Source organism: Nannospalax galili, unplaced genomic scaffold, assembly GCF_000622305.1.
Source record: "Nannospalax galili isolate Female #2095 unplaced genomic scaffold, S.galili_v1.0 scaffold737, whole genome shotgun sequence".
In the NCBI taxonomy this organism is placed as follows: Eukaryota; Metazoa; Chordata; class Mammalia; order Rodentia; family Spalacidae; genus Nannospalax; species Nannospalax galili.
This window is the reverse complement of record NW_008341172.1, coordinates 780,428-792,624: the sequence shown is the minus strand read 5'-3', so window position 1 is coordinate 792,624 and position 12,197 is coordinate 780,428. Positions and strand designations below refer to the sequence as shown.

Sequence of the window (12,197 nt, the reverse complement as noted above, 5' to 3'; positions counted from 1 at the left end):
TTTTTTTGGTTTTTTTGAGACAGGGTCTCCCTGTAGCCCCAGCTGGCCTGGAATTCACAAAAGATCCACCTGCCTCTGCCTCCCAAGTGCTGGGATTAAAGGCATGCGCTACCATGTCCAGCCCCAATTACTTTTATAAAGACCTAATTTTTGAGTTACTGAAGTTTAATACTGCAACATAGGGACTAGTGGAAGGAAAAGCTACATCTCATAACAGAGAAAAGAAAGAGATATTTCTTGTTGGTTTAGTTTGGAAATGAGGAAAGCAGCTGGTTGTAAGGGTCATTGTTGTAATGTTCTCTGTGGCGTTAATGGAATGTACACATTCAGCTCCAAAGCTGGGCAGCATGAGATTATAGGAGTACAGGAGCCAGTGGGAAAGCTTCAGGCTACAGGATGGTGAAAGGCTTTGAGGATGAGAGCCATACTTGTGTTTTACTTTGGTGTAGTAATTCTCAACCATAGGAGATTTTGCCAATGTCTTGAGATATGTTTGACCTTAACCACTCGAGTTGTATTATTGGTACCTAGTAATTGGAGTTCAGATCTACTGCTGAACATCCTGCAATGTGTAGTCCAGCTGACCCAAATGTTGGTGCAGCCCATCCTCTGCACATTTGTCCTGCATCCATGTGCTCAACCAAATCTGGATTATGTACCATGTAGTTAATACTGCAGTGCTTGTGATGGTTAATCTTTTTAAAATTACATTTATTTATTTGTGGGAGGGGGTGTACATTCCACAGTGCTCCTGTGGAGGTCAGAGAACAGTGCACAGGAGTTTGTTCTCCCATTCCACAATGTGGGTTCCAGAGATTGAACTCAGGTTGTCAGACTTGGCCTCACGTGTCTTTACCCACAGAGCCATCTTGCCAGTCCTGTAATGATTAATTTTAATGGTTAAGTTGATTGGATCTGTAATCAACTGAAAGACACACCTCTAGGCAGTTCTATGAGGGCATTCTGGGAAGGATTAACTGAGGAGAGAAGACTTTCCCACCCTAGTGGGTGCCATGTTCCCGTGGAGACCCAGATAAAGAGCTCCCTGGGAAAAGCAGTGCAGCTTTGCTTGTCCATTTTCCCTTCTTGCTGGTGAATGCTTTTAGCCTGTTGTTGCTTCTGCTGCCACAATCCTTTGTTGACCTCAGAACCCAGCTTCTTCAGCCTTCCAATGTGAACTAAAGACCAGCAGCTCTCCAGGAATCCTCAAAGCCTTCAGCAAGATTGGAACTGCTAAGGCATCCAGCTTCATAGACTGAGCAGCTGTCAGGTAGGTTCTCATCTTCTCCAGCATGCAGATAACTATTGCTGGACTACCTAGTCCTAAGCTAGTCTAATAATATGTAATAGAATCATAATATATATATATATTCTATTGGTTACATTCTTCTAGAAAACCCTGACCAATACACAGTACTTGTGTCTGTAATAAACACATACATTTTTCTTTTTCTTATTACCTAAACAATACAATATAACAACTACTTGTATGGTATTTGCATTGTATTAATTGTAAGTCATCTAAAGATGATTTAAAGTATACAGGAAGATAACATAGGTTATATGCAATACTCGACCATTTTATACAAGAAAGTTGAGCATCTGTAGATTTTTACATCTGTAAAGGGGATGATAGGGAAGGAATGGTATTCTGGAACCAGTCTAAGAAAAAATCTGCTGCATGCTTGCCTGCTTTGACTCCTTGCTAGTAAGGGTGTCTGTCCCATTGTTGCTGCTGCTTCTTCTGCTGACATCAGAATATAACTTCTTGGCCTGCCAGGGTAGCCTGAAGACTGGTGACTCTCCAGGAATCTTCTAGGGCTTCAGAGCATGACTAGGACTGCTGAGACATCCAGCTTCATGGACTGAGTGCCTACTGGGGTTCTTAGCCTCTCCATCATGTAGACAGACATTGTAGACTTATGCAGCCATTCTGATAAATCTTCAGATGGATGGATAGATGGATGGATGGATGGATAGATAGATGATAGATATTCATATTTTATTGGTTCTGTTCCTCTACAGAACACATTACCAACCTAATCCCTTTCTGTTTGAAATACCTGCAGCAGTCTCTGTGTACCCCCTAACTGACATGGTGGTACAGAACAGACTCAAACTTCAGACTTGATTGTTTTAACCAAGACCAAAAGATCAAGGAGATGATCACATACCTGTGAGTCTCACTGGCAAGAGGACCTCCCATGAGGTGCCTGGGGAGAAGTAGGTACCGTTTCCTTTCACCTTTCTTCTACTTGAGGATTTGTACCAGTTTTCTAGTTTAGGAAAAAGCAGGATAGAAGCACTAGGTTTCAAAACAAAATCATATAAAATCCACGTCTATTGAACTTGAGACAACACAGAGGCCTGCTTTTCCACTGGAATAAAATTATATTACATCAGCCTTCTTTCGTAGAGAGCACAGCAGAAGCAGCAGGTTACAAACAGAATTCAAAGGCAGTGAGCTAGCCCTAACATTCCTAGAGACTTCTTCAAACCCAGCCCCTCAGCTTTGAAATACACCATTCTACTAATGAAATCATACAATCATAGCAAGTTGTTTTGGATAGTGTGTTTATTTTAAATTTATTTTTTGAAATGGGATCTCTTTATGTTGCCCAGGCTGGTCTTAAACTCCCGGACACAAGGGATCCTCCTGTTTCAGCTTCTCAGGTAGTTGAGACTGCAGGCCACCACATACACCTTCATGTGTTTGGTAAAAGAGGGTGAAGGTATTCAAAGAAAATATTCAAAATAATTGAAGATCTTTATTTCTCTTACCTGCTCACTCATACAGTTTTTCATCAGGTAGATCTTTGTCTTCAGGCAAATGAGTATTACAGATACGGGCTCGAGACCATACCTGTGGATGTCTGTCCCCTACAAGGCATGTGTGTATGCCTACAGTCAGTTTCTCACCAGCCTCTTCATTTTTCAATTTTCAATTTAAAAGAAAATTGAGCCAATGATCTTCAAGACAGAAAAACTTGTCAGTTTTCCATTCTGATAATCTCAGTCTCTCAATGCACACAAACCCAGTGAGCAGCGCCTTAGAATCATTCCTGTGCTGTCCAGTTTGAATCTCCTCTGGGGAACCTGAGCCTCATTTCTGTATCAGTGGCAACAAAGCCAGAGGGGAAATCATACAGAGCTGTAAGTCTTTTTTGGCTGCTATTTTCAACAATTCTCCTCTCAGAATTTGAGAACATATCCATGCCACGCCTCCTTTTGTGACAGTAATTAAAGCCCTGCTCAATAAAAGTGGATCTCCAATAACATAAAACACTATAGATGAAGTAATACATTGTTCTTTAAATTAGAGGAGGTAATAAAACACCCTAGACTGCTTGTGGAAACTTGCCAGTACCTGGCTACTAGTCTGATCCCTATAATATATCGAAATTGCCTCAAGGTTAATATATTGGTCTCATTTTAAATTCTAAGTTCTCTCCTGCCAGGGAACCCATACTATTTTGAACTAACATGTTTAACATGTTTCAGCTGGAATCTGCTGTATATGCTAATGGCTTCTAATCTTCCTTTTTGTGCTTTATTCCCAGGAAGGTCTTGATGGAGATCCTAATCTGCAGCTAGGATTATAAAAGCAAGTGCTTTGACTCCTATACATTAGAGAATTTGCCAGGCCTCCTTGGAGAACCAGTAAAGAGAGCTTCAATCCTAATGAGTTTTTTAAATGGTTCACTCCTCCATCCTACAGAGTATTTTTTCAGCTTCTGAGGGTCGTGTCTTTGGGAATTCACTTTAGGACAAAAGAGTGCTGAAGACCATTGGGTTCTGTCCTAGATTGTGCCCGATAGTGAAATGATTCACTTTTGAGAAGACAGTGGATAGGACCATGACATAATCCTCAGATGCAGCTATAAGGTAGTTTGTCCCAAATTCTCAAAGCAAACTGTAAGCTGTGGAGAAGTAAGTGGCTCCTCAGAAAACCTTACCAAATAGCAGTAAACAGTGGTGGGGACAGAACCTTCAACCATTGGACATAGTGGTAACCAAAACAGTATTGGCTGTGGTCTGGCAAGATGACCCTGGTAGCAATGATGACTGTGACAGGGACTGCATCCTGCATCCAAAGAGAGAGGATGCTTTGTGAGCATTCAAGGAAAGAAGAACAAGGACGTAGATGATGATGAGTCTAAAGTCATCAGGATAATTCCATTCCTGTCAATGAATGATATGAAACAAATGGTACTTTCCTGGGGCTGGAGAGATGATTCAGTGGTTAAGAGCACTGATTGCTCTTGCAGAAGACCAGGGTTCGCTACCCAGCACCCACATGGTGGCTAACAACTGTCCATAACTCCAGTTTCAGGGGTTCTGACGCCCTCTTCTGATCTCTGATCTCTGCAGGCATTGCATGACACAGGTGCACTTTCATACATTCAGGCAGTACACTCATATATTTCTTTTTCTAAAAAAGAAAAGAAATGATACCTCCCTAGCCACAGAGATATAATGAATAAGATTGTTCTGCCTGGTAAGTCCCACACACTCGATGTGAGATATCCTCAACTACTTATTGTTACCAGAACACACAAGGCCCCTTTTGCCTGTTCTTAGTCTCATAGATTTTTTTAAAAAAATGAAAATCAGACTCAGAAGGAACTTGAGAACAATTTTATTGGAATTTAAGAGAAAAAAATACCAAAAGGCAGACAAGCCAAAGATCTTGGCAATTGTCAGGAGAATACAGAGAAGAAAAAGAGAGAAAGTCATGCTTTCTGAGTTAAAAGTCAAGGAAGCAGGAAGGCTCATCAATGGAAACCTGAGAGCAGCTGCCTGGGCATAGTGTTTCTTCAGTGAGAGTCTGAATACACAGAGTGCCAGGCCAAGCAGGTTTAAGATTTTGGCCAGTATCCAAAATCAGGAAATGGAAAAGAAACCCAAAAGGCCAGTAGGCTTAACAGTGAGGGTATGTAAGCAACTGCATCAAGGGAGGAGTTTCTGGGGTAGGTAAGTATGTACTTCACTATGGGAATTCTTCTCCCCATTTTTTCAGCATATCTGCAAGTATATGATGTTTCTTTTCACCTTTTGATTTAAGGATGTTCCCTTGAGGTTGCTTTGCCTTCATAAGGGATGTCCAGCTTTCTGTATAAATGTGTTGTCAACCACTGACCAAGACACTTCTAAAGAGAGTTACTGACAAGTAGTATATGATGGGTCAAAACTTTGGAATCACAGAAGGAGGGTTGCAAGGGTCAGGAAATTAAAGGAGATGCATAGAGCCACAGACAGATACACATGCTTTTTTATTCCAGGAAAAGGGCAAATATGCATGTCCTTGGTCTCAAGGACATTTATATAGAATTTACACAAAAGTAGTTTCTTGTCAAAACTGGTTATATAACAAGTTACATAACAATCACATTTACTTCTTACTCATGGTTCCCTGGATATCTCATAGTGGCCATCTTAACTAAGTCATTTCATTTATCCATACCGGCATCATGTTGTTTAAACCTTTATCTGGCCATTACGGCCTTCATTCCCTTTATTCCACCCCTTTTTAGACAGCAGGAACTTTATTAAAATGGACCCCTAGGGATATTCTCTGGACTCATAGTTCACAGCAACAGTATAGAAAACAACAAATGAGTAGAAAACAAGTGCCACCTCTTAAGGCTAAGATGGTCTACTTAGTGCAAGTACAGTCCCACCATTGTTCAAGGGCATCTCCAGTTAACTACTGGGTCACTTGTACCTCAATGGCTATTTCTTGTAAAGAAATTATTTGTTTAGTGATCTGGGATATGTACACACAGTACTTAGTGAGTGACTGGCACAGGTTATTCCCTGGATAGCCATTAGTAAATCTAGAGCTCTGTAATACCACCTTTCTCACTGTATGGTCTTGTCCATGAGAAAGGCCAGAACCTGACAGGTCTGGTTGAATGCAAGCATGGTGTGCTAGACATTTACCTCTATTTCTATATCTATAGCCTTTCCCAAATGCAAAAAGAGCATAAAAATACCATGGTGTGTGTTTTTGTCCATGCCACCATGTGTACATAGCATCCCAGCTATGGATTAACTGGGGCAGGGTGGCGAGAATGTCCCTATCTCGGTATGGGCATCCCCTTGTGTGATGCCCAATCCAGTCATCTGATAGATATGGCCAACCATTCTACCCACAAACCCACATAAGCCCTCATCTGAAATCCCTCATCTTGTGGTCTCCAGGTAGGTCCAGTTGGCAAAGGTTGCAAGATGGATTCACAAAGGCAAGCCACCAACTGAGTCTATAAGGAACTATACACACACAAAAATGGGATGCATTCACTGCCTGGGTTTGTGTATGCACCTAGGAGACAATGCTTTTGCTGTAGTCATCTGGGACACAAAGTCAGGTCAGATACAGAGACCACCATGGCAAGTCCCTGCCCTCTGGGAAAGTATAGGCCACCTTCCCATCCTGCATTAGTATAGTGGCTGCCAATGGCTTTTTCCTGGCCTGAACTATACAGTCTCTCCCAGGACTCAGTCTCTCCCAGGACTGAGGCAGGGGATGAACATCACTTACTGGCAAGTGCAAGATGGGTCATACTGCCACTACTAAAGGACCTTTCAGAACCAGATAAGAGTGTCCCAGAGTCCATTGTAAAGTGAGAGTACTTGGTCACTTTGTCACTAGGGGAGGTTGGTATCTGTACACCAATACTTTACCCTCATGTCCCAGAAGGTTGAAAGCCCCAACAACAGAGCTTGGAGCTATCTATCACCTAGTTCCATTTTCATACATAAGTTTGTTCTCCTATCACTATATGTGTGCGTGACATCAACTGTCCCTGAGGCCCCAGCTGTGGGATGAGAAGGGCGTCTGTATCCTTGGAAACAATTATAAAGCTGATACTTTCTGTACAAGACCTCTAATGGGGTCGACCACTGTTTCTGGGTTGCTCACTTAAGGTAAGTACCATTCCATTGAAGTGAATCTGCCACCCTTTGAGGGATGAGGGATCTGTTCCCACAGGCAATTTATCCTTTAAAAGACCATTATATCTATTACTCCTCCTGCCTGGGGACAGTATATCTTGTGCAACTGCCACTCAGTGACCATTTGAATGACCCAAGCCTGGACCTGGGTGCCATTAAAATGCATCTCCCGGTCTCTTTCCAAAGTACAGAACTGACCATACACTACACAGAGATGTGTCGAGGCCTGTATAATTGCTTTCTGGGTGGCCTGGGCAGTAAGAGAAGCAAGCCATAGACCCATAGCCATGGAAGCAGTGGTAAGGGCATAAGTACAACCTTCAGACACAGGAAGAGACCCAGTGTAGTTAACTTGCCCTGTGTGGAGAGGTGCTTTTTTCCTGCTCTGATAGGCATCATTTCTAGCTGCTGCCACTTGAGGAATACCTGGGCACACAGCACATTGCCAATAAGCATTCCATATCTCTTCACAAGAGGCCTAACCTCCATCAGACATCATTTACCTGTGTCGTGGTCTTGCTTCCTGCGTGCCCAACTCAGTGTAGCCATGGGGAAAAGTCTTTGCTACTGGCCTTTATACTCACTAAACATGGGCCAGTGTGTTTGCTTCATCATTCCCAGGGCTGAGTAAAGGTTTATGGTTGGCTACATAAAAGACTGTCTCAGATTTTTGTTGCCCTAGGTGTCAGAGATCTTCCTACATGGAGCAGATGGTCCACCTCCCAATCTTTCACATTCTATATGAGGATCTACAGAGTGAGCCCACACACACGTCCCAATTATCAGTCCACACGTGAAGAGGGAGGGCTCATCCGTAGCTGTCATTCATATAACCCTTAATTCAGTTTACTGACAGCTTTAACTGACCTCTGCCTCTATCCAGAAAACATCAGTGGACAGCTGGAGAGCCATTGCCATCCATGTGACCCTCTGTTGGAACTATTAATGTACCAGGCATCAGGAGGTGTGATCCCTTCTCAATAAGGACTTGGTTCCATGGGCTTCATCTGTTTATTGAACATGTATTTATTGAGTTTCAGTATATTCCTAGAAATGGACAAGGAGCTAAGGACATATTAAATAAGACAGACTCTATCTAGGACATTCATAATTAGTTGATGAACAGTCATACAAAATAATAGTTTAGTGACAGAAATGAATTTTGGTACTGTCTGAAGTATCATTTAATTCCTAACTGTAAGTTTGAAACTCTGCTTCCTTTTTATCTTTATTTATTTGTTTGTTTGTTTGTTTATGATTCTGGGTTATATAAGACCATTTTCACGCAAGCAAATAAATGTACTTTGTGCCTGTTACTTACTCCACTGTACCCCAATACTTTGCCATTCATGCCTGTTCCACTCCCATTAGTACCTATTTTTTTTTCCTTTTTGATCTTTTTGAGACAGGGTTTCTCTATAGCCCCAACTGGCCTCACTATGTAGGCCAGGCTGGCCGTGAACTCACAGAGATCCGCCTGCCTTTGCCTCCCAGGTACTGGAATTAAATGCATGCACCACCATGCCCAACCCCATTATTACCTTTTATTCCTCTAGATATTTTCACTTCGGCTTAATGTAAGACCATAAGTGAGAGAAAGCATGTAGTATGCCTTCCTGGGACTGATGTCATCCACTTAACATGATGACTTCCCATTGCATCCATTTTCTTGCAAATAACATAACTTTTCTTTATGGCTGAAAAAAGTTCCATTATATATACAAAACACATTTTCTTTATTCATCTGTTAATGGACATATAGGTTCTATAACTTAGCTATTGTGAAAAGTGCTCTAAGAAACATATAAAACTTTCTTATATGCATGTATGTCTCTGGGCTTGTATGCCATGTGTGTGGGGTGCCCATGAGGCTAAAGAGGTGTTAAATCCTTTGGAGCTGAAGTTACAGGTGGTTGTGAGCTGCCCAACATGGGTCCCGGGACCCAAACTTAGGTCTTCTGGAAGAGCACAAGGTACTCTTAATTTATGAGCCTCCCCTCCATTCCCTGTAGTAAACATTGATATACAAATACCTTTGATATGCTGTTTTAGAGTCTTTAGGGCAAATACCCAAATATTTCAGTTATATTGTAGGTACATTTGGGTTATATGGCAGGTCTATTTTTAGTTTTTTGAGGAACATCCATGGTGATTTCCATAGTAAATGGACTACTTCACGTTCCAGCAATATATAAGGATTTCACTACTTTTTTGTTTTCTTGATGGCTGCCATTCTGACTTGGGTAAGTGTTGGGAGCTATTGCTATAAGCACAGCCATTATGTACATTGAGCTGTGGCAGGCTTGTTTACTGAGTTTGTGTTTTGCACACCAGTACCTAATCTGCCAAGTCAGGAGGGATGTGTTTATATGGTGGAGTTCACAGCAAGTATTTGACCACTCCTCGACCCTCAGAGACAGGTGGGAAAAACAGCTGTTGAAACTAATTGAGCTAAGCAAACAGTGGCTATCTCTGATCTTCTGTATAAAAAGGCGGCGCTAAAATAAACCGGGGCTGCAGTCTCTACTGACAGTCCTCCCAAGTATCTTGTCTGTCTCTTGTTTTTTCTTTCAATCCTCACTCCCCCTTTCAGGTACTGCCCATCTTGGCCGGCTGGCACCGGCAGGTAAGATGGAATTTCAGTGCGGTTTCAACTTGCACTTCTCTGAAAGCTAGTAATGTTTAACATTTTTCATATGTTTATTGGCCAGTTGTACATCATCTTTTGAGAACTGTCTGTTCCTATTATTTGTACATTTATTTATCAAGCTGTTTGCTTTCTTAAAGTTTTTGAGTTTTTGTATATTCTGGATATTAGTCCTCTGCCAGATACATGTACCTAGCAATGACTTTCTTCCATTCTGTAGGCTGTCTGTCCACGCAGTTTTTCTTTTACTGTGCAGAGATTTTAAATTTCATGAGGTTCCATTTGTCAGTTGTTGGTGCTAATTCTTGACCAACTGGAGTCCTACCAACAGAGGGCTTCATTGTGCCAATAGCTTGATGTGTTTTTCTACATTTTCCTTTATCAATTTTAGAGTTTCAAGTCTTACATTAAAGTCTTTGCTCCATTTAGAGATTATTTTCATACAAGGTGAGAGATAGGGATCTAATTTCATTCTTCTACATGTAAATACCCACTTTGGCCAGCAATAATTGTTGAAGAGATTGCCTTTTCTCCAATGTATGTTTTTTGCATCTTTGACAAAAAAAAAAATAGGTAGCAACACATGCTTGGATTTATATATAGGTCTTTTATTCTGTTCTATTGATCTGAGTGTATTTTTATTATTATGACTCTGTAGTTCCACTTGAAATCAGGTATGGCAACATATTCAGTATTATTCCTTTTGTTCAGAATTTCTTTGCCTATCTGAATTTTAAAATTGTTCTTTCTGTTTCTATGAAGAATAACATTGGAATTTTAATGGGATTGTATTGAATCTGTAGGTTGCTTTTGTTCATGTAACCATTTTCATAATATTAATTATTCTAATCCATGAGCATAAAAGGTCTTTGCATCTTTGATTTCTTTTGCAAGTGCTTTTAAATTTTAATTATAGAGGTCTTTCATTTCCTTGGTTATAGTTTAAAAGGTTTTGCCTTTTTGAGGTAATTGTGAATGGGATCAGTTTTGTTTCTTGTATTTCAGCATGCTTGTTATTGAGATATAGGAAGGCTGCCAATTTTTGTATGCTTATTTCCTATTTTACTGCTTTTCTGAAAGTGTTTATCAGACCTAAGAGCTTTCTGATGGATCCTTTAGGGTCTTTTATGTATAGAATGGGAACATTTGCAAATAAGGGTGCTTTGAATTCTCCCTTCCTATTTGTATCTCTTTTATTTCACTCTCTTACCTTATTGCTCTATCTAAAACTTCAAGCATTATATTTGAATAAGAATGGAGAAAGTGGACACCCTTGTATTGCTTTTCATCTTAAATGGAAATGCTTTGAGTTTTTCCTCATTTAACATAATGTTGGATATCTGTTTGTTACGTTGAGATTCATCCATTGCTTTTAGATTTTCGAATTTGGTGGAATATAAGCTTTTAAAGTATGTCCTAATGATTTTCTGAAATTCATTGGTATCTGTTATAATGGTCCCCCATTAAGCTTTGATATTACTAATTAGGGTCTTCTCTCTCTTTCTTTTTGTTAATTTGGCTAAAAAATTGTTAATCACTTTAAACACAAAGTCTTTATTGCATTGATTTTTTTTTTCATTTCCATGTCTTTAATTTCTGTTCTAATCTTTCTGTCTACTGATTTTGAGTTTGGCTCATTTTTCTTATTTTTCCAAAGCCCTGAGGTGCATCGTTAAGTTATTTATTTGAGCTCTCCCCTGTATTTTAATGTAGATACTTGCAGCTATGAATGTCCATCTTAAGGTGACTTTCATGTTTTATGATATCCCAAAGTTTTGGTTTGCTGTGGTTTTATTTTCATTAAATTCTATAAATTCTAGGAGGGTTTTTTGTTTGCTTGTTTGTTTTGGAGGGGTTGTTTGTTTGCTTGTTTGTTTTGGGGGGGTTGTTTGTTTTTGTCTTTTTGAGATAAGGTCTCCCTGTAGCCCTAGCTGGCCTGGAACTCTCTATGTGGACCAGGCTGGCTTGGAACTCCCAGAGATATGCCTTCCTTGGCCTCCCAAGTGCTGCGATTAAAGGTGCGTTCCACCAAGCCCAAATTCTAGGCATTTTTAAATGTTCTTTTTAACTTCTTCTGTGACTCATCCATTATTCAAAAATATTTTGTTCAGTTTCTTTGAGTTTCTGTATATTCTGCGGTTTCTCCTGCTGTTTACTTCTTTTATTCCACTGTGGTCAGATAGAATAAATACAGGAAACTATTTTGATTTTTATATATTTGTTAAGACTTTATTTTGTCCTATTATATGACATGTTTTAGAGAAAGTTTTATGGGCTGCTGAGAAGAATGTATATTTCTTAAAGTTTGGGTGAAATATACTGTTAGGCCCACTTGACATCTTGGTGTTGTTTAACTCAGATATCTCTGTTTTATTTTTTGTCAGGTTGGCTTGTCTGTTGGTGTGAGTATGGTATTGAGGTCACTTACTGTTAATGTATTACTTTGTTTACATCCTGTAGTATTTGTTTTATGAAACTGTTGTACTATTCCATATATGTGTATGTTGAATTTTAAAATCCTCTTACCATTCCTTTTATCAGTATGAAATGACTTTCTTTATCTCACTAATTTTGGTTTGAAGTCTATTTTGTC

General features: G+C 40.0%; 1 long non-coding RNA gene across 3 annotated transcripts in view; it reads left to right on the top strand.

Annotated features, from left to right (window-relative positions):
* The window catches only part of LOC115070986, a 10,912-nt gene extending 1,691 nt beyond the window's left edge, over positions 1–9,221 (top strand). The window contains exons 2-5 of one of the 3 annotated variants that reach the window (XR_003850090.1): positions 1,149–1,270; positions 2,070–2,223; positions 3,561–4,974; positions 7,640–9,221. This is a non-coding gene — a long non-coding RNA (uncharacterized LOC115070986). Of the gene's footprint in view, positions 1–1,148; positions 1,271–2,069; positions 2,224–3,560 lie in introns of all 3 variants that reach the window. The other 2 variants (XR_003850091.1, XR_003850089.1) reach the window with 2 other exon arrangements.
* Positions 9,222–12,197: the final 2,976 nt, after the last annotated feature.